The following is a 27863-nucleotide window of genomic DNA, read 5'->3' as shown; positions in this document are numbered from 1 at the left end:
AATTATTTTGGAGGAGTAAATTCCATGTAAACTTTTGTTTTTACATTTCTTTCTTTGAAATGACACTTGTGTCTAAGATTATCTAGGTTTTTTAATTTTTTGAATATCTGAGAAGGAGGTACAAAATTTCGTCTCTTCCTCTTCATTCTTGGGCCATCCTACTTCTAAGATTATTATCAGATCTTCCCTAGTTAGAGCAGCATAGATGGCAGGGATAATATTTTGAATATTAATCTGTTTTCTTTCTCCTTGTATTTTTCCATTTTCCTTCTATCCATTCAAGAGCTGGTTGTGTGCCTATTGACAGGGTAGCGCATGACAGGAGGAAAGGCAAATACTGCACAAATCTTTCTGGCTTTTGAATTCCAGAAGAGGAATTTTAGAGGCATAGGTCCAGAAATAGTGAAGAGAGTAGAGCTACTCTCCCAAACTCAAAAGAGATTGTCCTGGGCTGGGGAAAGGAGATGAGGTAAAGAGAAAGAGAAATCCGTTGGCTTCAAAAGCAGAGGATATCTGTGCCATGCTTCCCAATGTCTGCTGCTAGGAGGGTTGGCATGACTCCATCAAAAACTGGCTATTTGGAGTGTTAGGAGATGTACTTCTGTAGCCAGTAGGGAAGCTGGTAATCTCTATAATGGAATTCACAATATCCACCTTACCAAGCAGGCATTTTTAAGAATTATAAGAAATAACATGTGAATGGCTGGCACTCAGTAGGTACTCAGTAAATGTTACATTACCTCCAGCCCACATTGACATTTTGGCCCTGCTCATCAAACCAGTTCTATTCCTTGATCATTCCCATGTGCTATTTTCTACTTTCTTGCTTGAGGACTGCTGAATGGTACTGGAGAAAGAAAGGCAAAACCATTCAGACAAAGGCTAAGCCATGGCTTCTGTGGCCTTCTCCTCATCCTCCATCCTTGTCCTCCTTCTCCTCCTCCTCTTCCTTCTCTTTTTCTTCCCCCCCTTTTCACACCCATTGTGTCCTTCCCCTTCTTCTTTTCCTCTCCTTTTATAAACTTCACTTTAATGCTAACCAACAGTCCTGGCATCCAGCCCTATGTTTATCTTATGTACTCCTCTAGAGAGACTCAATTCTCTTCTGCTCTCACAGCAAATCAGAGCCTCTGTTTAGGCCACACACAGCAACCCACTGAGCATGAGCAACATGCATCTGCCTTGCAATATTATGCTGGGGTAAAGTAGAGATAGGGCCTTCTAGACAAAACACCATCTTTCTCCCTGGAGGAAGAATTCTTCAGTTAAGAAGTACTATTAAAGATTGCTTCTCCCTCTGAAGAAAAGTTCCCCACCAGGGTCTCCAAATAAAAGAAATTTCTTAAAGAGCTGAGATATTCCTTTTGGTAACTACTAGTTGACTCCCTCAACTCGTAGTTATAACCATGATAGCACACGGCCTAAGAACATGTGGATAGGGAGAAGGAGGTAGGTAGATAATTGAGTTATTCACAGACATGCAATTTATGAGAGACCCTGTGTCATCTTTGGGCCCCCAGATGCATCTTCGTGTTCTACTGATTTTCCTGGAACCTCCAGAAACACAGAAGGTGGGGAACTGCTAGCAAGGCTTTGATGTGTGCTTAACTGCACGGAACCAAGTCTGGTTTACCTTTTGAGCTGAGCATGATTATCAGATAATACTCAGTTCACTACTTAACTGCTCCAAAAGTAGATAGATTTCTCTTTGTGGTGCTCAACTTTCTACACTTAGACAGGTGTGGCAGCCCCTCATTGGGGCATATTTGATGGTGCTTTTTACTTGTATAAATAATTGAGTTTTCTCATGCTCGTTCTAGGAAAGCCTGAAGTTTTTCAAAGGCATCTTTTGTGCTGTCATCTTTGGGAAATATTACTGTTTGTTTCCTATCAGAGATTGGAGTCCTTAGAGAATAGGAAATGGGATAGACAAGTTTTGGTTATGAGGAAATTGATGTGGGAGCCATCAGGCATGGGCTTGGGAAGACAGATGTAGATAGAATGCCTTATTGGGATTTTGATTTCCAGATGGTGAGGGATGTGTGGGGAGCTGGAAGTATGGTTACTTTCACTTTCTGTATAGTTCAACCTCCGATAGCTATGTCTAGGCCCTGACTGTGGCTGTAGAGGATCCTTTCAGAAAGCATACCTGCTTAGGCATTGGTCTAATCTGTCTCAGTTCATTTCCTTTTGATTTGGGGGATGTGGTTTGATCTAAGTTGTAATATCTTTTTTCTTTCTATTCCTTACAGATTCATGAAGGTGGCAGGAAGTACAGTAGATGCAGTTACCTGGCAACAGTAGGTATTCACCATTTTTGCTCTTACTTATTATCAGCTGCTGTGAAATGAAAGATAATTAGTTGTCACCAAGTTCATAACTGACATTCAATAAGCTATCCTTCATCCTCCAGGAAAAAATTTAAAAGTAACTCCAAAGTTGTTTTTATGGCACATGTTGTCTCGTAGTACTTTAATTTTGTTTGGTGGTTTTCAGAAAAATTTGAGAAAACAACTGACGCATTTTGGAGATTTCAGCTATTATGTACCCTTTTAAAATAATCTGTTATCAATGAACATGTAATGGGGATCTGGGCATGCCACTGTTTTCCCATAGGCTTTTCCTTTGGGAATAAATTTCCTTGTATAAGACAGGAAATTATTTTAATTGCTCAATATATAATGGGGAAATAGAAACACTTTGTTATTAATGTCAGTGGTCTTAATTATTGCCATGTGAGTCTCTAAAATGAAGCAGCTTTAAAAAAAAAAAAAAAAAAGAGTATCAAGATGAAGCAGCTTCAAGAAAGGGAATGAACTCCAACACTGCAGGAAGAATCTTACAATGGAAAAGACCTGTTACCACAGGATAATGAAAAATACAATTATCTGATAAATAAATTTAAATATTCTATAAGTTCCCTTAGGGCATTTGTACCAGAAGGTCCAACCCTTAACAGTCAATGTCTCACTAATTGTATACTGGAATCCTGTTCTTCTTTTCTCTGAGAAATCTATTTCACAGTATCCTCCAAATCATCTCTTGTCTAATGTGGTGCTCTCAACTCAGACTGTGCTTTTACTCTAGGCCCGCATAGGCCTTGGCCTCTTTCTCAGTTACTCTAACCCTTCCTGCCTAGCATGTGTTCTCCCTTTGTCTATCCTCTGTTTGAGGTGGGTCACACTGTCCCCTGTGGATTCATTACAGATGTCAAAGAAAACGAAGTGGATTAAATCTTTATTAAAGATTGCTTCTCCCTCTGAAGAAAAGTTCCCCACCTAAAGTGTTTTTGTTTGCTGGCAATCAATAACTTCAATCATAATGGGAAATATTTTAGTCTACATTTATACTCTTAATTTCTCTAAAAAACAAGTTCCAAATGTTTTCAGAAACTCTTATTCTTCTTCAGTTTGTTTTTGTGAGTCATGGATTGAGTAAGCCTGAGGATCGTGTCCTTCCCTTGCTTGAAAACCCACAGTGTCTCTCCTTTGCACTTGGACCAAAAGCCAAACTCTCCACACTGGCCTTTTGTGTTTGGCCTCTGCTACTTTCTGATTTCATGTGGTGCCACTCTGCCCTTATTCTGTCCCAGCTCACCAGTGGTCTTTCAATTCTTTCAGGTCCATGTGCGTATCTGCCTCTGGGTCTCTGTATATGCTAGTCCTTCTGCCTGAAATGCTGTTCGCCATACTCTTTGTGTGACCAGCTCCTTTTCATCTTTTAAGTCTCACCTTACATGTCATTTCCTAGAGAGGCCTTCCCTGATGATCCTATCCAAAACAGGTCTCCCATTTCATTCTTTTTCTTAGCTCTTTTTTAATAGCACTTATGATAACTTAAAATTGCTTTTTTCCTTATGACTTGTCTTTGTAATTTGTTTGTTTTTCTCTTCTACCATAATGGCACTTATTCAATTACCAAGTACTTATTTAGACAATAGTTTATTAGTCATTTACTCTGGGGAAAAAATAACAATGGCAACAATAACGACAATAAAAATAACAAGGTGCCAGGAACTGTTCTTAAACTTTGTATGACTTATTATATCTGATCCTCACAACAACCAAATGAGTTAGGGACTATTTTTATCTCTATTTTACTATAACTTAGATGAAATTGTAGAAAATCCAAAGATTACACAGAAAGTGGAAAATGTTGGACTTAAAGTTGTATCTGTCTCACTCCAAGGGTTATTGTCTTAACTACTACTGCTTTGGTAACAAGATAATGTCCCTTTACTGAAATTCTGTCCAGTGTCCTCACCAAAAAGGTTATCTGGATAATGTAGCATAAAGGCTGAATCTTTAAGAATTTATAGGATTTGTGGAGAAAGATAATGATATCAGCATAAGAAAATTATTGGCTAAGAATGTATGGCTTTAATTATTATTGCTGACAGGGAGGGATAAGAGAAAGCTTTTGTTTTCTATTCAAGTACTCTTCCTGACACAAATGGAATGAAGTGAGCACAGTATTATTTTTATGATGCAAAAATACATTTTTTAAATAAATACATTTTGTTTATTGACTACCTAAAAAATACACACACACACACACACACACACACACACACACACGCACACACACACATATCTCCAGATAAATATCACTGTTTGCAACTACTCCAAAAATACCCTCAAAAGCAAGCTACCCTCAAAAGCAAGCAGGGGATTGTATTTCTTTTGGCTCCAGGATCAGCATTCATTAGAGGACAAATAGCACCTGGAATCTACAATTTATCCTTTCCAGCCGTAGTTTTCAGTCAAGACTTGGAAAAGTCATGGAAGAATCCCAGGCAATTCTGGCCAGGAGGACTTCATGAAAATTAAAGCCAAATGCCATGTTTCTTCAATTCTGAGAAATACTGAGGTGAAGATGTCCTAATAATGTAAAGAAATCAAGAGACATTGTTAGAAAAAAAAGGGTGGGGGAGACTAACATAGAATTTGTCATTTGTCACTATATATAGATGGCCAGAAGAATCAATTCAGTATTGGGATGTTGAGCTTGGAACTTGAACAGCCCAAATTCTGAGTCTGAAGTCATGAATAAACAGATCTCTGTAGTTTGACTATTTTGATTTGGAAGCATATTACTGGGTTTACTATATTTTGAGGACCAAAATATATGACTTAATAATTGGTCCCGCCCACCAACCCATTTAGAAAACCCAGAAAAAGTTATTAAGATGAAAGTATAATTACAAGTATAGTGGAGTAGCTTGTATCGTAATAGCCCTTACATAGAGAGCAATGATAAAATATAAAATATTAAAGAAAAAATGCTGGAATATGACAAAAAAAGGCAGAAACCAAAGGAAGGTATTCAACCTTTAAAAGAAGTGAAGAGTACTACATGAGATCTACTCTTACTTGACTTTTTACTGTAGTTGTTGTTGTTGTTGTTATTATTATTATTATTGAGATGGAGTCTTGCTTCGTTGCCCAGGCTGGAGTGCAATGGCACGATCTCGGCTCACTGCGAGCTCCGCCTCCTAGGTTCACACCGTTTTCCTGCCTCAGCCTCCTGAGTGGCTGGGACTACAGGAGCTCACCACCACACCAGGCTAATTTTTTGTATTTGTAGTAGAGATGGGGTTTCACTGTGTTCGCCAGGATGGTCTTGATCTCCTGACCTCGTGATCCACCTGCCTCGGCCTCCCAAAGTGCTGGGATTACAGGCGTGAGCCACCGTGCCCAGCCTTCACTGTAGTTATTTAACAATTCATGCATCAGGAGGTAACTAGAACTCAAACAGAAATGCATGCTCATATTGGCTTGAAGTGTCAAGGAGAAGGAGTCAGAGGCTGGAAATTGAGGGTGGAAATCTCAAAAAGAAGAAACTTCAATGTAAAAATGCAAAATATGCATATAAACTTCCCTCAAATCTTTGATCCCTGAAATGTATATATTCATGAGACATTCCAAGGAACCTAGTGGAAAGAAACAGCTGGAAGTCTCAAAAAGTTGAACAGAGATTTCAGCTGCCGTTTGTCACATGAGAGACAGAGGTTGGAATTTGAATGTCACAAATTTAGAGGGACTTGATAAACACCTTGTTTTTATCCAGTGAAATCTTAAAATGTTGTGCTTTAGGTGTAAAGTCTGTCTCAGGACTAAGGATTTGCTCTAAGACTCAAGTATAGCCAAAACAGACTTGTCCAGAAAAAGCATAAACTGATGCCTTCACAAGAACAAGAAGATCAGTCATTCATTCAACTTCCTGCTAGATTCAAAATCAGCATTCTTCTGTCTCTATAGTGTATCATCCACATTTTGTTATATACAATAAAAAAATTACCAGACATGCAAAGAAACAGGAAAATATGACCATGATGAGGAGGATAAGCAATAAATAGAAACCCTGAGATGACCCAGATATTAGAATTAGCTGACAAGGATTTTAAAGAAGCTATTATAATTCATATTATATATTCATAGAGTTCAGGGGAAAATGTCCATATTGAGAAATATTAGCCTGGAGAAATATCAGCAGTGCGATGGAAACTATAAAAAAGAACCAAATGGAATTCTTGAGGTGAAAAGAAGAATATCTGAAATGGAAACTCATTGGATGGGCTTGACAAGAGACTGGAAACCACAGAAGAAAGAGTAAACTTGCATACTGAGCAATAGAAACTATACAACTTAAAGAACAGAAAGGAAAAAATCGTGGAAAAAAATGAACAAAGTTTCAGTGACCTCATTGCCAAAACCAAATAGCCTAACACATGCACAGAGTTCAGACGAATAGGAGAAAGAAAATGTGGCAGAAATTTTTTTTAAATCAAAGCTGAACTTCTCCCAATTTTGATGGAAAATATTAATTTACAGATTCAAGATGGAGAAATACAAAGAAAATTATATCAGGGCACATTGTACTCAAACTGCTGAGAACAAAAATAACTTAAAAATCTTTGAAGCATTCAGACAAAAATAACACTTCATATACAGGGAACAAAGACACAAATGATGGCTTATTTGACATCAGAAACAACGGAGGACAGAATACAACAGAACAATATTCTTAAAGTGATAAAGGAAAAAAAAGTAAAGCCAGAATTCTATATCCAGCAAAAATATTCTTCAAAAATGAAAGCTAATTAGACTTTTTTATCAATGAAAGCCAGTAGATTTGTGTTGCAAGAAATACTAAAGGAGGCCAGGCACGGTGGCTCATGCCTGTAATCCCAACACTTTGGGAGGCTGAGACAGGTGGATCACCTGAGGTCAGGAGGTCAAGACCAGTCTGACAAACATGGTGAAACCCTAAATCTACTAAAAAATACAAATATCAGCCGGGATGGTGGCAGGCACCTGTAATCCCAGCTACTCAAGAGGCTGAGGCAGGAGAATCGCTTGAACCTGAGAGGCGGAGGTTGCAGTTAGCCAAGATAGTGTCATTGCACTCTAGCCTGGGTAACAGAGCAAGATCCTGCCTCAAAAAAAAAAAAAAAAAAAAAGAAAGAAAGAAAGAAAGAAAGAAAGAAATGCTAAAGGAAATTCTTCAGACAGACAGTAGCACCAGAAGGAAACTTGGATCTCAAAAAATAATGAAGAGCATTGGAAATGGTACATTTGTGGCTAAATATAAAAGACTACTTTTTCCCTAATTTGTTTACAAAATAATGATTCATGCAAAAATATAAATTGTATTATGGGATTGATAACATATGTAGATATAAAAATACATGGCAATAATACCACAAAGGATGAGAAAGGCAAGAGTCAGTAAATGGAATTATAGTATTACAACGTTCTTTTATATGAGTGGTACAATATTTACCCTGAGAAGACTGATAAGCAAGGGTGAAAATTATATTCCTACAACAGTACCTTTAAAAATAATGACAAAAGTGTAGCCAAAAAGCCATATTAGAATTAAAATGTAATACTGAGAAATACTGAATTAACTTCAAAAAAAGCAAGAAAGGAAAAAGAGAGGAACAAAAAATGAATGAGAAAAAAATCAAATAGCAAAATGGTAGACTGAACCATGATTATATCAATAATTATATTAAGGGTAAATGTTCTAAACAGTGTAATTAAAAGACAAATATTGTCAGACTGGATGCTATAGAAGACTCAACTATATTCTGCCTACAAGAGACACACTTTAAATATAAAGACACAGATTGAAAATAAAAGGATGAGAATAATATGTCATGCAAGCAGTTATCATAAAAAGCTGGTGAGTCTATATTAATGTCAGGCAAAGTAGGCTTCAAAAAAGGAGGATTACCAGAGAAAAGGAGATTATTCATAGTGATACAAGGATCAATTCATCAGGAAGGCATAATAATCATAAATGTATTATCCTGCGATAGGCAGAATAACGAACCTCCCCCAAAGATACCTGCATTCTAATCTCTAGAACCCTGTAAATATGTTACATTATATGGCAAAGGGGAATTAAAGTTGCGGATGGAATTAGTTCCTAATCATCTGACTTTAAAGTAAGGAGCTTATTCTGGAATATCCAGAGGGACCCTATATAACCACAAGAGTGGAAGAGGAAGGCATAAAGAGGAGGCAGAGTGAGGTTTAACTATAGAAAGGAGGTTAGAGAAATGCAGTGTTAGCAGGACTTGACCTACAATTGCTGGATTTAAAGATGGAGGAAGAGGAACATGAGCCAACAATTGTGGGTATCCCATAGAAGCCAGAAAAGGCAAGAATATGGATTTTTCCTGAGCAGCTCCAAAAGGAAGATAGCCTTCCACAAACTTTGATGTTAGGCATATGAGACCCATATTGATTTCTAACCTATAGTTAGAAATAAGAACTAACTTAAAGTTCATAAGAGAATGAATTTGGATTGCTTTAAACTACTGTTTGTGATAATTTGTTTAGAGCAGCAATAGAATACAGTATTGAAGAACAGAGATTCAAAATATACAAAGAAAAAAATAACAGGAGAAAAAATAGAAAAATACACTGTCATAGTTGGAAATTTAAACACACTTCTTTCAGTAATTAACAGGACTAGATTAAAATAAACACAATAAGGATATAGCATATTTTAATAACACTATCAAACAGTGTTTTGTGTTATGCAGGAGTATGCATTTATCAAAATTTATCAAATGGTATGCTTAAGATTCATGTATCTCATTATATATAAAATTGCGTAAAAAAAAGAACCATAAATAGATATTAAACTCTGATTAGTGGTATGCCTGATGACATGTTCAGGACGAAGTGCACCGAAGTCTGCAACTTATTTTGAAATGCTTCAAAACATAAAATGGATCAATGGATGGATAGAAGGATAGATAGACTGATACATTTGTGAAAAACAAGTACAATAAACTGTTAAATGTAGAACCTAGTAAAGGATATATGATATTCCCTATACAATTCTTTCCACTTTGAAATTGTTTCTGATAAAATGTGGATAAAGAACCTAACCTATTATGCCTAAACAAATATCCTTATCTACTATGAAATAATATATTGCTTTAAAAATATATATGACAAACATAAATGGGAAATTATTTTGTTAGGGGTGTTAATCCTTGGATGTAGGAAGTATAGGGAATCTTTTTTCTTATTTTTACTTTTCTGTAGTTTCCTTTTTTTTTTTTTTGTAATGAGCTTGTAATACATTTTTGTTTATAATTTAAAAATCATCAGTGCCCCGCTCCTCCCTTCCCGCTCCAAATTTCCCCACTCCAGAAGCAACCTTCCCAGTGTTCCCACTTCTGACATCTGCTTTCGTGTTTCTAAATAACAGTCTGATGCTCCTATGGAAGATGAGAATTTAGCTCTCATACCTCCTAACCACTCATATACCCAAACATACTTATTTACATACTTTTCTCATCCTGCAATAGTTTATATCTTAAATATTGGTCAGAATTCATTGTTTACATTTTTATTACTATGTAAATATTATTCACAGCAGGGACATGTGGTATGCTATGATGACATTTTCTTTCTTTCACAACTTTTAGTTTACCCTGGAGTTATTAACTATCTCTTTTTTTATTTGCTTAACTTCCTATTAATCTATTCTAAATTCATCCCTAAACTGTACCAGAGTAGTAAATCTCTTTCTATATGCAGACACCTCAGGTAACCATTGGTTTCATCTTCTCTTTGGAGATCTGCTCCTGGAGCCATCCCTCCTTCTGTTCCCATCTGGACAGGTTGATTGCTGTGTTTCCTGAACAGCTGTTGTCCTGGGAGTGCCCTTTACCATTATCCTGGGGATTCTTTCTGACTCTTATTTGTTGGATTTGTGCCCTTTTTTGAGGTTTACTCCTTCATTTTGGTGAAGCATTTCTTCCAAGAACTTCCTGAGAAAAGATAAATGAGAGGTCAACATGTTGAGACCCTGTAGCAGAGTTTGATTTATATTTTGGATGCACATAGATTTCCCTCAGATTTTGATGCTTTTGTTCCATTTCATCCTAGTTTTCCTTTAACTATTGAGAAATCCAGTACCTTTAAAATTTTCCAGTCCTTTTCTTGGTCCTGCTTTTTTTCTGCCATGATACTTTTAAGATCTTCTCCTTGTTCCTAGTGATCTTTTGTGTGGCTCTCTTTTTATTTTGTTTGCTAAGTATGTGGTTAGACCCTATAAATCTGAAATGAGTGCCCTTCAGCTTACTGATAATTTTTTCTTTGATAATGTCATTCTTTCCTTTTTTGTGCATTCCTTCTGAAATTTTTATTAGTCAGATATTGGAATTCCTCAAACAGTACTCTAATTTTTATATATTTTCTCTTCTTTACTTTTCCTCTCTTTTCTGATAAACCTCCTTAATCACTTAAGTTTTCTGTTGAAACTTACATGTTACTATCATATTCTAATTTCCAAAAGCTCTTTTTTATTCCTCAAAATGTCCCTTTTATAGCTTGTTTTCTTGTTTCTGACTCTGAAGATATCAATTTTAGTTTTATTTATCTTCTTTTCCTATTTTTTTCTTTCCTCTTTTTTTCTTTGCTCCACTCAGTTGCTTTCTTTGCTTTTCCAGTAGATAGTTTTTTGTTTGTTTGTTTTTTGTTTTTTTGTTTTGTTTTGTTTTGTTTTTCATGGTCCCTGAATTACTGTTATTTCCTCTGTGTCCTTCCCTCTTCTCCCCATTTATTTGTCTTAGTCCCTGGCTTTGACTTTAAAGTTTTTCCTCAAATATCTGATGATCCCTGAATCTCTACTCTTATTTAGAAGAGAGGCATAAAAAGGTGATTGAATGATTTTGTTTATGGACATTTATTTTTAACTAGTAACAGTCTATGTAAGGTGATTTGATTAGGTCATTAGGGGATTCCTAACTGTCCATATCTGTTCATCTTTTTCTTGGGATATTTAGTTGTTCTAGAGGAGAATTCTCTATTCTGCCATTTTGGAAGTATAAATCTTCTAGCATACTCACATCTGAGAGAAAGGACTGGATGTCTCATTGCTTAAAATATAGCCTTTCACACGTAATCCTCTACGTTTCATTGTGATTACCCTCCACCTCCACTGTGCTTGGTGGTCCTGACTATAGTTCAGTCTCTAGCACTCTGCTTTCTTGGAAATGAGGCAGTTTCTTAACTACATAGGGAAGTGGCTTCCCAACTTTTTTGTCTCAGGACCCTTTTCACTCTTGAAAAATATTAAGGACTCCAATTCACTTTTGTTTATGTGCATCATGTTTATAGACTATATAAATGACTCCCAACTTACAATGGCTTGACACGACTTTGTGACTTTACCATGGTGTGAAAGTGATATGCATTCAGTAGAAAGTATACTTCAAATTTCAAATTTCGATCTTTTCCTGGGCGAATGATACGTAGTTATCATTATGCTGAGCAGGGGCAGTGAGCCACAGCTGCCAGTCAGCCACTTGATCATGAGGTTAAACAACCAATACTCTGTATTGTGTTACCAGATGATTTTGCCCAACTCTAGGCTAACATAGGTGTCACAAGCACATTTAAGGTAGGCTAGGTTAACATATGGTATGATGTTTGGTTGTGTATTAGGCTGTTCTTATATTGCTATAAATACCCGAGTCAGAGTAACTTATAAAGAAAAGAGGTTTAATTGACTAACAGTTCTGCAGGTTGTACAAGCATTGTGCTGGCATCTGCTCACTTCTGGGAGGTCTCAGGGAACTTTCACTCATGGTGGAAGGCAAAGTGGGATCGCACACGTCACATGATGAGAGCAGAAGCAAGAGAGAGAGAAGGGGAGAGTGCCACACACTTTTCAACAGCCAGATCTTGGGAGAAATTCTTCACTATCACAAGGATAGCACCAAGGGGATGGTGCTAAACCATTCATGAGAAATCGGCCTCTATGATCCAGTCACCTCCCACCAGGCCCCAACTCCAACACTGAGGATTACATTTCAACAGGAGATTTGGAGGGGACATCCAAACTATGTCAGGTAGATTAGATGCATTAAATGCATGTGATATTTTGAATTTACAATGGGTTTATTATGACATAACCCCATAGTAAGTCAAGGAGCATCTGTATGAGAATTAAAACACATTTTTAAATTATTTATTTACTTAAAAATAATAAGCCCATTTAACATAATTTAACATAAATATTCTTGTGGAAAGTATATTTTCCAAAACCAGAAAAAATAGTTAGAAGAGTGACCTTATTTTATATTCTCACAAATCTATTCAATAGCTGACTTAATTGAAGACACGTGGATTCCCATATCTTTTGCATTCTGTAGAAATGTGTCGTTTTGGTTTGTTTAAGAATATGAAGAAAATTTGACCTCATAGAGAGAGGTAGCTGGAAAAAGGAGGTGTATTTGAATATCCTTTTCAGGTAATTGTAGCTGTTCTCATATACTATAACAAAATTCAACAAGTGATAGTTTCTTAAAAGTTAGTTACAATGTGGACTATTAAACCATATGCATGAACTTTTCATACTGTGATGTATCAAATTCCATTGGTCTTAAACTTGGAATAGACCTTTTACCCATGCATGATTTTATAACATCATGAATTGGTCATTTGGAAAATATTACAAAACCAGTTATGAGTTATAAAGATGTTCCAAATGTTGACACATTTCATTATAAAATACTTTTTAAATCATGTTCACCAATATCACCATTTATCTAGTCAGAAGTCTTTAAGTTTTGAAAAGCTGACAAGCTCACGGTGGCAGATACAAATTTTTGAAAATTTTAATTTTCACTCAACAGCTCAAATTTTATAATCAGCCACAGGTTTTATCAGATGTTTTTTTCGACAAGCTCACTTTGTTCATTTTTGAGAAAAGGTCTTTCAAAAGCCTAACTCTAAATAATTTCTCTTTAATTGTTTCAGGTGTAAAAGTTATTCCATTTTAAAAAATTACCAATTCAGGGACAGGCGTGGTGGTTCACGCCTGTAATCTCAGCACTTTGGAAGACTGAGGTGGGGAGATCACTTGACCCCAGGAGTTTGACACCAGCCTGACCAACATCTCTTAGTAGAGAAACCCCATCTCTACTAAAAATACAAAAAATAGCTGGGCATGGTGGCATGCACCTGTAGTCCCAGTTACTCTGGGGGCTAAGATGGGAAAATTGCTTGAGCCCAGGAAGCGGAGATTACAGTGAGCCAAGATCATGCCTCTGATCTCCAGCCTGGATCACAGAGTGAGATCCTGTCTCAAAAAAATAAAAATAACAAATGACCAATTCAGTTTGCAGCTCAATCATACAAGTGCTTTTCCTCAAGACAACAACCATATTTTGCTAACGGAGCAAAGTATGTGTATTTTCCCATTTAGTTACACAGAATTTTTTATATGTGTACTCAATAAAATTAACTTTACTTTATCAAGGACATTCTTAAATGAAAGTGACATTTTTGTTTTATTTCAAGTATGTGACAATGACTACCAGTACAGTTTGAAGTTCCTGACTTGATTTGTGCTAAGGTACCAGCAGTTTTATCCACCGTTGCTTTAAACAGTCAGTCCAAATGTTAGCATAGTTTTTCCAATACAAACCATGAGAGTCAAATAAATGATTTAACACTTTATATATTTCATCATCACTTGTATTTATTTCCAAGCATTCACATAAAAGATCTTGATCAATGATAATGCTGATACAAGAAAAACAAAAACTATGTCTATAGATTTATCCATTTGTAAGGCAAAAGTACACTTTTACTAACAAGATATTAACTTTGTCTTCATGTTTGCAACTAAATATTTCATTTAACAAGTTATTGAATTGTTGGGAAGTGCCACGGAGTATGATTCCTTTTAATAACTTTTCATCCAATGGGCATTCAGCAATATCAACTGTATAAAGCTCTTTTAATCTCTGAGCTACTTTGTGTATTTTTCCAGTCAATGCAGTACAATAACTTACCCTCTAAGATGCTTTTCTAAATTTAAAAATCAGTTTTCAAAAATTTTTTCAATGTTATTGGAAAACAAAATAACATGGCTGGGCCCACTGGCCCATGCCTGTTAATTCCAGCACTTTGGGAGGCTGTGGCAGGAGGATTTCTTGAGTCGAGGGTTTTGAGACTAGCCTGGGCAACATAGGGAGACCCCATCTTTACAAAAACAATAAAAAAAATTAGCTGGGTGTAGTGGCGTGCATGTAGTTCTAGCTACACAGGTCACTGAGGCAAGAGGACTTCTTGAGCCCAGAAGTTGGAGGTTATATAGTGAGCTATGATCACACCACTGTACTCCATCCTGGGCAACAGAGCAAGACCCTATTTCTCAGAAAACAAAAACTAAAATAATCCCACAAAGTGTTCTTATTTCCATGTAGGCACAAGAGAAACATTAGGATTTCAAAATAACTTATTGGATGTTTATGAGCTTATACTGGTTATAGCAGGTATAAAAATAGCTTTTTAAAAAAAGCACAGTGGAAAGTATTGAGAGCAAACTGAGTCGACCTTTGAAAACATACATATGTATACTCCAAAACCATACCTTAGAAAAGCCTAGAAAACAAGGATATACAAGCATACATTCCATTAATTGTCAGAGCAATGACATTGTCGCATGTCACATGGACTCTAGAAAATGCCGCTGTACACTCGTGAGAGGTGAGAATGAAAAAGGCAAATAATGTCTTAGTATTGTTATGAAAATAGTTTTGATCTCAAGGACTACCGAAGGGGTCGTAGGGACCTCCAAGAGTCCCTGGGCCATTCCCTGGAGAATTGCTGATGTGGAGTGAGGATGGGGAGCTGCAGGTCCAACTGCTTCTTGTTTCTCCTGTTTCAGTCCACGCAGCCCCTCATTCTCAAAGACACATAGTATTTCCAGCTCCTGAGATTTTGTGGGGTTCTGTCACAAGAATCAGCCCCTTTTAGACTTCCTTCGTCACAGGTGTATAATTCAGCTTTCTCTGGTCAGCTAAGATAGTTACCACTCTTCCTTCTGTTTTCTAATACCAACATTTTCATTGCTGTTTTTCTTGCCCACTTCTTTTAGACCTTATGAGCTAATGCCCTGGGTTTTTTGTTTGTTTGTATTGGTTCTGTTACTATTGTTTTAGTGGTGTTTGGGGAGACAGCTTTAGTAAATGCCTGTGCTTAAACCACCATTTTAAACTGAAATCCTGCTTTCTGCATTTTTTTCCTCTCTCTAGGATTATTTTTAATAAGGCAAATTAAAATTTTATCTCCAAAAAATATGAAATTAATTTTTAATATTTATTGAGTTAGCCAAACTCAGATGTTCCTAGTGCCACGCTCCCACCAGAGACCAACAAAATTTTTAAGAACCTCCACCAGAGACCAAAAGAAGTGAAAAACAAAACAAAATTTCTGTCTGTGTGATCAAGACATCAGTATTTTTAAGAAGTTCATTAGGTGAGTCTGAACTAGGACTGCCCTGGAGCCACCTGACTCAGCACAGTAACGCCCGGGTGCTTCCACTCCATGGAGTGTAGTTTCTAGATCAGCATCACCTGAGAACCTGTGAGAAATGCAGATTTTCAGGCCCCATCCCAGCCCTGCTGCAGTAGAAACTTCGGGAATGGAACTCTGCAGTCTGTTTTAATCGCCCTCCAGGTGATTCTGATGTGCATTAAAGCTTGAGCGCCACTACCACAGAAGATGGCTGCCTGGATCTGATTTCTCAGAAGACATCCATCACCACAGTTTTTGGCATAAAACTTTCTTCAGTAGCTTCTTTTCTGACATGTGGATGGGGGGAAAAATGTAAGAAAAATTGTCCTGGTCATTGTCCTTTAGAGAATTCCTGCCCTTTATACTGAAAGTCATAGTTTCAAGTCATCTAATTTTCAATACATTGTTCTCTTATATAAAAGTCAGCACTTTTTCTCTCTTTGGTCTTAGCCCACACTTAGATTCATCATTCTTCACTTCTGCTGTTGAAGAAAAACAAAATATGGTGGATATACTACAGCTGTAGGCTTAAAGAGATCAATTTGATAATTTAGATTTTTAGCTATGTTTAAAGCCTAAAAATGAACATAATTTAGATTTTTAGCTATGTTTAAAGTCTAGAAATGAACATTTTCAAAAGTCATTGCAAGAGCAGCTATGAATTATCCCACAATATAAGTAAATGTAAGCAAAATGACTCTGATAATAGCATCTATTGGAAATTCATGAACATTTCCAAGGGTAATGGGACATTAGAATGACTTGTTAAGCAAAAATTCTGCTTAAAAAGAAAAGCTAAAGAAATCCATCATGATTTTTTTTGTGAGAAATCCACCATAATTTTTAGAGGTTATTTGTCTCCAGTATAGATTATCTATCTCTTGTATAGTATGATTTGGTAGAAAAAACAAGGTCTTTCAAGTCAAGTAGGCCTGGTCAGAATCCCTCTGACCTTTAGTAGATTTGTCGCTTTGGGAAAAAATAAATCCTTCAGAACTCAGTTTTCCTGTCTATTAAGTGGGGTTAATAATGCCCACCTCACAAAACTATCATGAAGACTAAATAAGGTAACAAATGAAAAGTGTTTAGCTTAGTACATATAATACATTGAGCCCTCAAAAAATGTGAGTTTCCTTCTTTTTTCTAGATCCCTCACAATCTCTCTGTATTTATGAAAGTGTCTCACTGTAGAATAGACAGATGTTTAGCCCATATTTCTGAGCATTTTTATACATTCTACAGATGCTACAAGGCTTTTGCCTATGGCCATTTCAGCCAAAGGAGGAAACTGCATGGTTCTGTTACTTTTTATTTATTAATTCATTCAAAAGATAGTTACTGAGCACCTACTATGTGAAGGTGATAGATGTTATGAATAGACAAGGGAGCAGAAAGAAACAAGATCCCTCATCCCAGGAAGCTTAGTTAGCAAGGAGTTTCTCCCTCTAGTGCCCACTTCTACAAGTACAGCTTATTTTCTTTCTTCTGAAAGAGACGGCAGAAAGGGAGAGGTGCTTCTGGTGGAGGAAGTAAGGACTCCATAGGGAGAAAATTCTCGTGGGCTCCAGATGGAACTATGACTAGACAAATGTCTGCTGCAAAGGATTTAAAAAGGAAAGGATAGGGAGGAAAGGGAACCATTAATGACATATGGAACTTAGCTGAAAAAAAAAAGGGAGAAAAAATGGAACAGAAAGAAAAAGATAGCTTTCTAAAAGCGGGTTAAAGAAGCAAAAAGAGTTATTTGTTTTAAGAAAGAGAATACTATGCATGCATAATAATATCCAAAACACAGTCAGGGAGCGAAAACTTGAACTTTATACTTTCTAACTCCCTTGGACCTAAGCTCCATATCTAAATGTAGAGTCTCGTGGCCTAGATCTCTGGGGGGTCCCCTCATAGTGACCCCCTCAGTCAGTGAACAGTGTTCTACATGAATCCTCTCCTCTACACTCCGTGCCAAATATCTCAGCCCTTTTACCTCCTTTTCTTTCTCCAGATTCTTGCCCAGTTAGTTCACTGCAGGTCATCAGCTAGCCAAAGGAGAAAGATCCTGCCTCATGAGCTAATTGATTTCTTCTGGCTCATTGACTAAGATAGTGGCCTTAAGAAATTGTAATGATTCTTTCTAGAAGGGCCTGGGGCTGTACTCCCCAAAAGGGAGCAGTATTTCATGGAGACCTAGATGTAGGTCCAGCAAGTATTCAAAGCCATGGGATAAACAAAGTTGCATCTTTCTGGATTTTACTTGAAGAGTAAGGCTGGAGGGCTGTACAGTGTTTAAAACTCTGAACAACAGTCTGAGCAACCTCCGGTTCTGTTCACAGGTATCTCCCTGCCTAAGGAGGGAAAGTTTGAGAAACTGGTTTAGGACCTTGCACATAGTTAATAACACTGGCCACTCATTAAAGCTTCCCAAGCACATTGTTATACATTATATCAGGGGCATCCGTTAAATGTATGGATATTGAAAGGGCTATTGTTAAAGACTTACTAGGCATGAAATCCCCAATCTGCCCTTCACTTCCTTTTTTTGTTTTTTTTTTTTTTTCTTTTCGAGGCAGCATTTTGCTCTGTCACCCAGGCAGTGGCACAATCAAAGCTCACTGTAGCCTCGATCTCCCGGGCTCAAGCAAACCTCCCACCTCAGCTTCCAGAGTAGCTGGAACTACAGATATGCACCACTGCACCAGCTAATTTTTAAAAAAATGTTTGTAGAGATGGGTCTTGATATCTCTGCAAAAAAATTTCCCAGACTGTTTTCAAACTCCTGGGTTCATGCAATCCTCCCACCTCAGCAAAGTTCTGGAAATACAGGCTAACTCTCTCTTTCTTTCTTTCTGTCTGGCTTTCTTTCTTAGATAAGGGTCTTATTCTGTCACCCATGCTGGAGTGTAGTGGCAGTAGCATAATCATAGTTCACTGTAACTCCAACCTCCTGGGCTTAAGTTATCCTCCCACCTCAGCCTCCCAAGTAGCTGAGATGACAGGTGTGTGCCACCATGGCTGGTTATTGTGTGTGTGTGTGTGTGTGTGTGTGTGTGTAGACAGGGATCTCACTGTGTTGCTTAGGCTGGTCTCAAACTCCTGGGTTCAAGCAGTCCTCCCACCTTGGCCTCCCTCTTGTGCTGGGATTAGAGGTGTGAGCCACTGTGTCCAGCCCCTTGCTTTCTTTATTCCTCTGTCACACAAGTGTTGCACTAGTCTGGAGTCAGACTATCTGGTTTTGAATTCTGGCTCTAATACATATCTATCTTGGACAAGTCATTTACTGCACTGTATCTCAGCTTTCACATTTGTAAAATAGAGTGATCTTTTAGAAGGTGAGATCTGAACACAGATGTAAAAGAAGTGAGGGAGGTAGCTAAGCAGATACCTTACGAAAGTATGTTCCAGGCAGAGGGAGCAGCTAGATAGAAAGCTTCAAGGTGAGAGAGGGTTTTAGGTGTCATAACAGTTCCCACTACACAGTGTTATTGTGAAGAGAAATGAGATGATGCATGTAAAGCATTTAGTATCATACGTGCAATCCCAAGTGTTTAATAAGTTTTTTTATAATTATTAATTATCATTGTTATGAAAGTTACATTTCTAAATGTTTAGTATGTTGTAGAATCTTTAAAATGATCCATAGAACACATTCACATAGTGGTGCCTCTTTGAATTTGCTATTTTCTTCTCTGTCTCCCAGGGTGGAGTGCACTGGCATGATCTCAGCTCACTGCAGCCTCCACATCCCAGGTTCAACTGGTTCTCTTGCCTCAGCCTCCCAAGTAGCTGAGATTACAGGCCCGCACCACCACACCTGGCTATTTTTTTTTTTTTTAGTGTATTTTTATTAGAGAGAGGGTTTCACCATGTTGGCCAGGCTAGTCTCAAACTCCTGACCTCAGGTGATCTGTCCACCTCAGCCTCCCAAAGTGCTGGGATTACAGACATGAGTCACCGTGCCTGGCTATTTTCTTCTCTATATATTTTTGACTTTTATACACACAATCTTGAGATGAAAACATTTATTATTTCTGAATTATTTTCTTCCTTGGCAAGAGCCATGCCAATGGTGTAAACTATGTTACATTAAGAATTTTCCAAAGGCTAAATGGCAGATGTGACTACTGTTCTCATGTCTTCAGTCGCTTTTATCAAGTTCTCAGTGCTTTTTATCTGAAAGGCTGCTACTGTTAAAAGCATAGCCACTTTCTAGGGAGGACTTTCCATTATTCCCAACCAATCTAGCCATCTTTCTTTTCCATTCCTCTCTTCATTTTGGAATAAAAGAGTGGGGAGGTTTTATGTAATTGGAATTCTATTTTGCTGTCTCAAAGTGCATATCCTCAGAGAAATAGAAGTCCTTGCATGCACATTAGTGTTTTGTGTAATATACCATATGGGAGTGAAGATGATGAAAATAAAAGGTAAGAAATAACATTAATTGAAAGCCTTCCATGTGCCAAATATTGTTGTAGCTTCTTTATATAAAGTTACATCCTTGAAAGACCTTCCTACCTTGGTGTTAAAGTGTGGTCCAGACCAGCAGCATCCGCATGACCTGGGAGTTTCTAAAAAGGGGAACTCTTGAGCCCCAACCTGGACCTACTGAGTAGAAATCTGTATTTTAATAAGATTCCCCAGGTATTTCATATGCACATGAAGTTGAAAAGAACTTCCCTAGCAAGACAAATATCATTAACACGATCTTCCTCCTGTGGGGTAAGTATGCTTTAGCGAGAGTGCATAACTTATCTAAGTACTCACAGGTAGTCAATGGTGGTCCAGGATTTAACTGAGGTCTGTTTATGGAGCGGAGTTCATGCTTTTTCCCCTGCACTATTTCCCTCACTACTCATTTTTAATAGGTATATTTCATAATCTGTTTTACAGGAGAAAAAATATACAAGAAACCAGTCAGCTCCCACTTGAATGTACTTTGAAAGCATTTTCCCCGACAGACAGGCTGAGTATAAACACCTAGTCCAAAGAAGAAGGACAGGGAGATGATAATTGAGTTTGTGAGTGGCTGTGGGTGGATAAGTCACTTGCTCCCCTGCTCTCTTCAGGTAACCTGCCTTTCTGTTGAATTTGGGAACCCAAGTGTAATTGTCGGCAGGATTCTCCTAAAATTCTGCTCTGATGAGCAGAAGACAAGAGCAAATGGGGAAAGGCAGACTATGGCCTGAGGAGATGAACAATCTGGTGTATGAGACAGGGAATGTCTTTTTTTATGAGCAAAGAGGTATTTTTATGGTTTGCCTTGAGTGAATAGCCTCTGATGTTGGGAAAACAGACTGGTAACAGCTGGACCACACTTTGGATCAGTTGCCACAACTTGATACATTTGTCTCTAGTGTCATTTGATCCCTTTGAGAGCTGTATTATCTCAGTGTAGATGTTTGACTTTCTGGCCTACTCGTGCAGTGAACATATCTGTTTGATTGTATTCCTCAGATTACAGACAGTTATTCATTTGGGAGTTTGCATTCTAGGATTACAGACACTGGCAACCTCACAGATGACTGGAACCCAGGATCTTATGGAACCATCTTTATATTTACCACCCTCAGAACACTGATTTCAGGGGCAAATTATACCTTATAGCATCTGGGAAAATCATGCAGATATTCAAAGTCATCCCCAATTTCTGGTAATATATTCTACTTCCTCATCTCAGGTGATCTTTGTAAGCAACACTTTTCAAACTTGAGCTCAGTATGAGTTATCATTAGTAGTTATCTTTTTTTTCTGGAAAAATTAAGCAAGAGATACTCACCTTTTAAAGGTTTACAGAATAAAATTGAATGCACCTGTGTGATTTCAAGAACTGTTTACATTTTTCCTCTTAAGAAGCTTAGAAATGACTGAGGTCTTGATGACAAATTGAGAGTGAGCCCAGCTACTGTCATTAGAGAAAGGGCTGAGTACTTTGCATGAATCATTTACTCTGACAGACATTTGTTCTCCTTAGGAAAAGTGCTCACTTTCTCCTCTCCTTGATGAGAAATGGTCAAGCACTCTTATCCCATCTCCCAAATTTATGGCAGCTGAAACTGGAGGGCCTGATAAATTATGTTACACGTCTGTGCCCACCATCACCACCACCATTATCTTCTTTGAAACTCATGGCTTGTTTCAGAAGAACAACCCATGGGACAGCTCAGGAAAGCATAAAAGCAAAAATAGATGAATGTCATTAGAAGCTATGGAGGAGGATTTTGAGCTTGTGTAAGATGTAATTCCGTTATTGTCTAGAGTTACATGACTGTTTCTGGGATCAGAGAGTTTCCTAAACAAAATATAGTGTTGTTAGATGGCAGCATAACTGTGGTTTTCTGCTAGTATTTTGGTATGAAGGTGGATAGCTGTTTCCTGTCACTTTTTCCCCTTTTTCTCTTCCTTGCCACTTCATTTCATCTAAATAAAAAGAAACACAGTTAAGGGTAACATGAAAGAACTACCAACAGCAACCACTTCTGTTAAAGTTCTATACTTGGCCTATAGAAGTCAAGGAATTCAAAAGTTATGTAATTTTTATTCATGTATATTGTGTATAATTAGTATAGCTTTTCCAGTGCTTTAATGTGAATCACATGAAAAATGTGGTCAAATATTATGAGCACTTCAATATTTGCATTTCCTGTTCTGTGTAGGTAATTTTGTGAATTTGAGGATAGCCTCACAAGCTTTAAGGGGAGCAAGAAGGGAGATGGCGAGGTGGGTTTGGAAGATGCCCCTCCTCTTTGGATATTTGGCATGCCTGAGTGAAGGGATAGTGATTTCCTGGTGGCATGTTGGGGGTTTTCATTGCACCAAGAGCTGAGTTTTGCCATAAGTGGGGCACAAAGCCTTTGTTCCAGGCAGGGAACAATCAGTAGCGTCACCACTACTCGCAATCTTTCAATGTTTGAGAAAACCAGCTGACTCAGCCAAATGAGTGGGCAGACTGTGGACTGGTGAGACTTGAAATCCCAGGAAAGACCTCCAGGACATAAGAGATTTCTCAGATCCTTGCCCTTTACCATGTGAGCCGAAACTCTAATGCTACATTTTTGGGGTTTAAAATACTTTAAGGTAGTCAATTCTGTTACAATTCTGATTAAAAGTATTGATCTTAGAAAAATGCGTAAGTGTATGTGCAGAAATAGACACACATACACACAATTTTACAAAGAGCTCAAGGTTTTTGTGGATACCAAGAGCCCATCCATGGACTTCATAAGGAATCTAAATACCCTATGTTAAGAACTAGGTTTGGACATGAACAGACACATATCACAAGAAGACATTCATGTGGCCAATAAACATATTTTAAAAAGCTCAGCATCACTGATTACTAGAGAAATGCAAATAAAAACCACAATGAGATACCATCTCATGTCAGTCAGAATGGCAATTATTAAAAAGTCAAGAAACAACAGATTTTGGCAAGGATGCAGAGAAAAAGAAACACTTTTACACTGTTGGTGGGAGTGTAAATTAGTTCAAACATTGTGGAAGACAGTGTGACGATTCCTCAAAGATCTAGAAGCAGAAATAGCATTTGACCCAGCTAACCCATTACTGGATATATACCCAAAGGAATATAAATCATTCTGTTGTAAAGATACATGCACACGTATGTTCATCGCAGCACCATTCATAATAGCAAAGACATGGAATGAACCCAACAATGATAGACTAGATAAAGAAAATGTGGTACATATACACCATGTAATGCTATGCAGCCATTAAAAGGAATGAGATCATGTCCTTTGCAGGGACATGGATGGAGCTGGAAGCCATTATCCTCAGCAAACCAACACAGGAACAGAAAACTGAATACCACATGTTCTTATAAAGTAGGAGCTGAACAGTGAGAACATATGGACACATGGGGGGAACAACACACATTGGGGCCTATGAGGGGCAGTGGGGGAGGGAGAGCATCAGGAAGAATAGCTAATGGATGCTAGGCTTAATGCCTAGTTAATGGATGATCTGTGCAGCAAACTACCATTGCACATGTTTACCCATGTAACAAACCTGCACATCCTGCACATGTACCCCAGAACTTAAAAGGTGCAGGAAAAAAAAAAAGGAACTAGGTTTGAACTTCCTCCTGTCCTCATAGCCTCATACCACACTGCTAACTTCCAGGTCCTCAACTACTTATCATTTGTGGGGCTTTAGGCAAGTCAGTTTAATTTATCTGAGCTTTTATTTCTTAACTTATAAAATTAGATTAGTATCATCTACTTCATAGAATAATTGTAAGAGAAAAAAGATATGTTAAAGAATTATGCTAAACCATGTGAAATTGCCACAATTTCTAACAGATCATTGTAACTGGGAAATCGTCAATAAATATTGAGTCTGAATCTGTTTCTTTTGGGAAGGAAGTGGGATGATGATAATTAAAGATTGCTTTTAAGATAACTTTCCTGATCACACTGTAAAATGCATACTTTATACCTGAAGAACACCCTTAATAGTGCTATGGGGAGACAACTCTAGGTCTATCCTATATCACAACTTGCTCCTGAGCACAAAATACAAAAAGTTTCAAGTCCACAGTTTTAGATTACAAGATGGTTTAAAGATCTCCCATAAAGGCCAGGCATGGTGACTCAGACCTGTAATCCCATCACTTTGGGAGGCTGAGGTGGGCGGATCATGAGGTAAGGAGTTCGAGATCAGCCTGACCAACATGGTGAAACCCCATCTCTACTAAAAACACAAAAATTAGCTGGGCGTGGTGGTGCATGCCTATAATCCCAGCTACTTAGGAGGCTGAGGTAGGAGAATCGCTTGAACCCAGGAGGCAGAGGTTGCAGTGAGCCGAGATCACGCCATTGCCCTCCAGCCCTGGGCAACAGAGTGAGACTCCATCTCAAAAAAAAAAAAAAAAAAAAAAAAGATTTCCCATAAAAAGAATAAACTTAAATACAATACCTTTCAACTTTCCAGCAGTCTGGTCAAAGTTATATTATTTAATTAATAAAAATTATGTCATAGCACATGTATTAAGCATATTGTTCCTGGAGCTATGCTTTTGGTCACAGCAATATTATTATTCTACAGTTGACCCTTAAACAACACAGGGACTGGGGGAACCATCCCCTGCACAGTCAAAAATCTGCAGATACATTTTGGCTTCCCAAGAACTTAACTTTTAATGACTAGAAGCATTACTGATTACATAAATGGTTGATTAATACATATTTTATATGTGTTTTATACTGTATTCTTACAATAAAGCAAGCTACAGGAAAGAAAATGTTATTAAAATCATAAGGAAGAGAAAATATATTTATTATTCATTAAGTGGAAGTGGATCATCATAAAAGTATCTCGTACTCACATTCAGTAGGCTGAGGAAGAGGAAGGGGAAGAGTTGGTCTTGTCTCAGGAGTGGCATAGGCAGAACAGCTGGAAGAGGAGGTAGGAGAGGCAGGTGCACTCAGTATAACTTATTGAAACAAAAAAGCCACATATAAGTGGAACCACACAGTTCAAACCCATGTTATTCAAGGGTCAACTGCATTTTGTAGATGATAAAATAGAAATGAAAAAAAGTGAAATAATTTAATCAGTATGTTGTCTTTATTATAATATATTTAGTCAGTAGCAAAGTATTTTCTAGAACTTAAATTTCTAGAATTTCATGTCTTCTTTCATTTCTTTACTTGATTGGACATATGCTTATTGAGAACCTGCTGTGTGGCAGGCTCTATGCTCCTTCTGTTCAGTCCCATGGTATGGTTTATTGACTTCTGCCAATCCTGCTCTCCACCTGCCCCTGAGTTTACCTCGGGCAAGTTTATCTCTGAGGTTGTTTCTAATCTGTCAAATTAGATGTTTAAGCTGAGTCATCTCTAGAGTGCATTTTAGTTCTAAATACTATTCTATTCTAAATAGAAACAAGATAAATAATGTCAAGTATCACTATAATAATGATGTTGGTGCTGATTTTTCATATTCTACCCAAGCAGATAAGTGAAGCATCTGTAAGTAGACTAGAAACAAGATTAGTCTACTGTGTAATCAATTTTGTGATGGCAGAATGAGGCACTTTGTAATCAGGTATTACATTTACATTGGATATAAGTAAATAAGGAGACGAAGTAGAAGAAAATAAAGGAGCAGAGAAACAGGAAGAAGATTGGAAAATGAAGGCAGCAGGGAAAGAGCAATAACCAAGGATATTTGCTGTTTATATCTTTTTATCTGTGGTAGGTTTAAAATATTGAAAAACATGACCATATAGGATACTTTTTCTAAGAGGCATTGTCTTTTGCTGAGCATTTACTAGAAGGACAGTGAAAGGGAGATGAAAACTGGGAGTGCTAAAACAAGCTTATCCCTTTAAATGGAGCCAGTTTTCCCAAGGCTGAGACTGCCTTTAGTATACCCATTAAGACATGTTGGATTTGGGGGGAAATGGCTGTGTTCCTCCAGTTAGGTGGAGGTGTACCTACTTCAGGGGATCCAAAATAAAAGTTTTACATATTGTAGAAGGTTTTTTTTTTTTTTTTTAAATTAAGCCAGTGGGTTATTTTTTTGTCTTCAAGTAGGAGTTAATTAACTGAAATGTGAAAAAATCAAAGAGGAAAAAATTATTACATTTCATATAGGTCTCCACTAGGTGCCAACCCTTCTAATGTCAATTGGCAATCAACCAGTATTTCAGGGACAGGTGGAGCTGTGACTAGCAGCTTTATTTCAAGTATCTTCAAGACCCCTAGACTTTCACAACTAAGTGACATGTTTCTAGAATACTCATTACCAAGAGTGCCATGCTTGTGCTATTAGAGTCTTAACACATGAACTTGACCACCTGAATGCCAACATGGGGTACTCCTTGCAGGGCCACTTCATGGCCTTATGACCTGTGTAGTCACATGGGGCTCTGAGCTCACCAGGGCCCTGTTACTTGCTTATTAAGCTGCTGTCACAGTCTTACAGTCTGAAATTCTTTTTTTTTTTTTTTTTGAGATGGAGTCTCACTCTGTCACCCAGGCTGGAGTGCAGTGGCATAATCTTGGCTCACTGCAACTTCCACCTCCCGGGTTCATGCCATTCTCCTGCCTCAGCCTCCTGAGTAGCCAAGTAGCTGGGACTACAGACGCCCACCATCATGCCCAGCTAATTTTTTGTATGTTTAGTGGAGATGGGGTTTCACTGTGTTAGTCAGGATGGTCTCCATCTCCTGACCTTGTGATCCACCCGCCTTGGCCTCCCAAAGTGCTGGGATTACAGGCATGAGCCACCGCACCTGGCCAAAATTCTCAATACTTTTTTAACAAGGGGTTCCACATTTTCATTTGGTACTTGGCTCCACAAATTATGTAGCCAGTTCTAATTCCTTGTAACCACTTTTAGGCTTTTTAAATTGTTTGCTGTCTTTTAAGATTTTCATGGAAATCCTGGAATGGTCATCAAATATCTGTCTAAATCAGTGCAATAAGGGGTACCAAGGAATAAGTAAATATCATCATTCGGTATGATTCTGCTCTGCTTCCAAAGTGACAAATGCTGAAATTCTTCTTTCAGACTATTATCTCAGGTTTACCTTACCCAAGACCTTTTTCTTATAGAAATAGCCCTTTGGCTTCTCCCTGATGGAATTAATAGGTATATGGGCTAGGCACTTATTATGTACGTTGTACTTTATATGCATCATCTCATTTAATCCTTATAAAAACCATGGAAGGTTGGAATTGTTATACCTTTTTTACACATAAGAAAGGCAAGGCTCAGAGGGCTTCACTAAGTTACCCAGGATTTAAAACTAGGCCTAATTCTTTTCTGAGGGGTGGGGGGTACCACCAGCATCTGTCCCCCAGTTACATGAAGATCCTTGTGTGTGTGTGTGTGTAAGACAAATATTTGCTGCCATTTGGAATCCTTTCTCTCTCTGAGTTTTGACCTCTTTTGTTCCCTTTGTCTCATCTCCTATCTTCTCCCTTATTCTCGTTCCTTTTTTTCTAGGTTCTTACTCTTTCTGGACTAGGACTCCCCTTTCTTACTCATTCTCTAGCCCTTATT

At 37.8% G+C, this 27863-nt stretch overlaps 1 non-coding gene across 1 annotated transcript in view; it reads left to right on the top strand.

Annotated features, from left to right (window-relative positions):
• Positions 1-2251: 2251 nt before the first annotated feature.
• LOC103216367 (uncharacterized) overlaps positions 2252-27863 on the top strand; it is a 77025-nt gene continuing 51413 nt past the window's right edge. Inside the window, exon 1 of the transcript XR_012094119.1 lies at positions 2252-2300. This is a non-coding gene — a transcript (uncharacterized protein). The remainder of the gene's footprint in view (positions 2301-27863) is intronic.

Source organism: Chlorocebus sabaeus, chromosome 9 (assembly GCF_047675955.1).
Source record: "Chlorocebus sabaeus isolate Y175 chromosome 9, mChlSab1.0.hap1, whole genome shotgun sequence".
Taxonomy (NCBI): Eukaryota; Metazoa; Chordata; class Mammalia; order Primates; family Cercopithecidae; genus Chlorocebus; species Chlorocebus sabaeus.
This window is presented reverse-complemented; position numbering and strand designations above follow the sequence as displayed.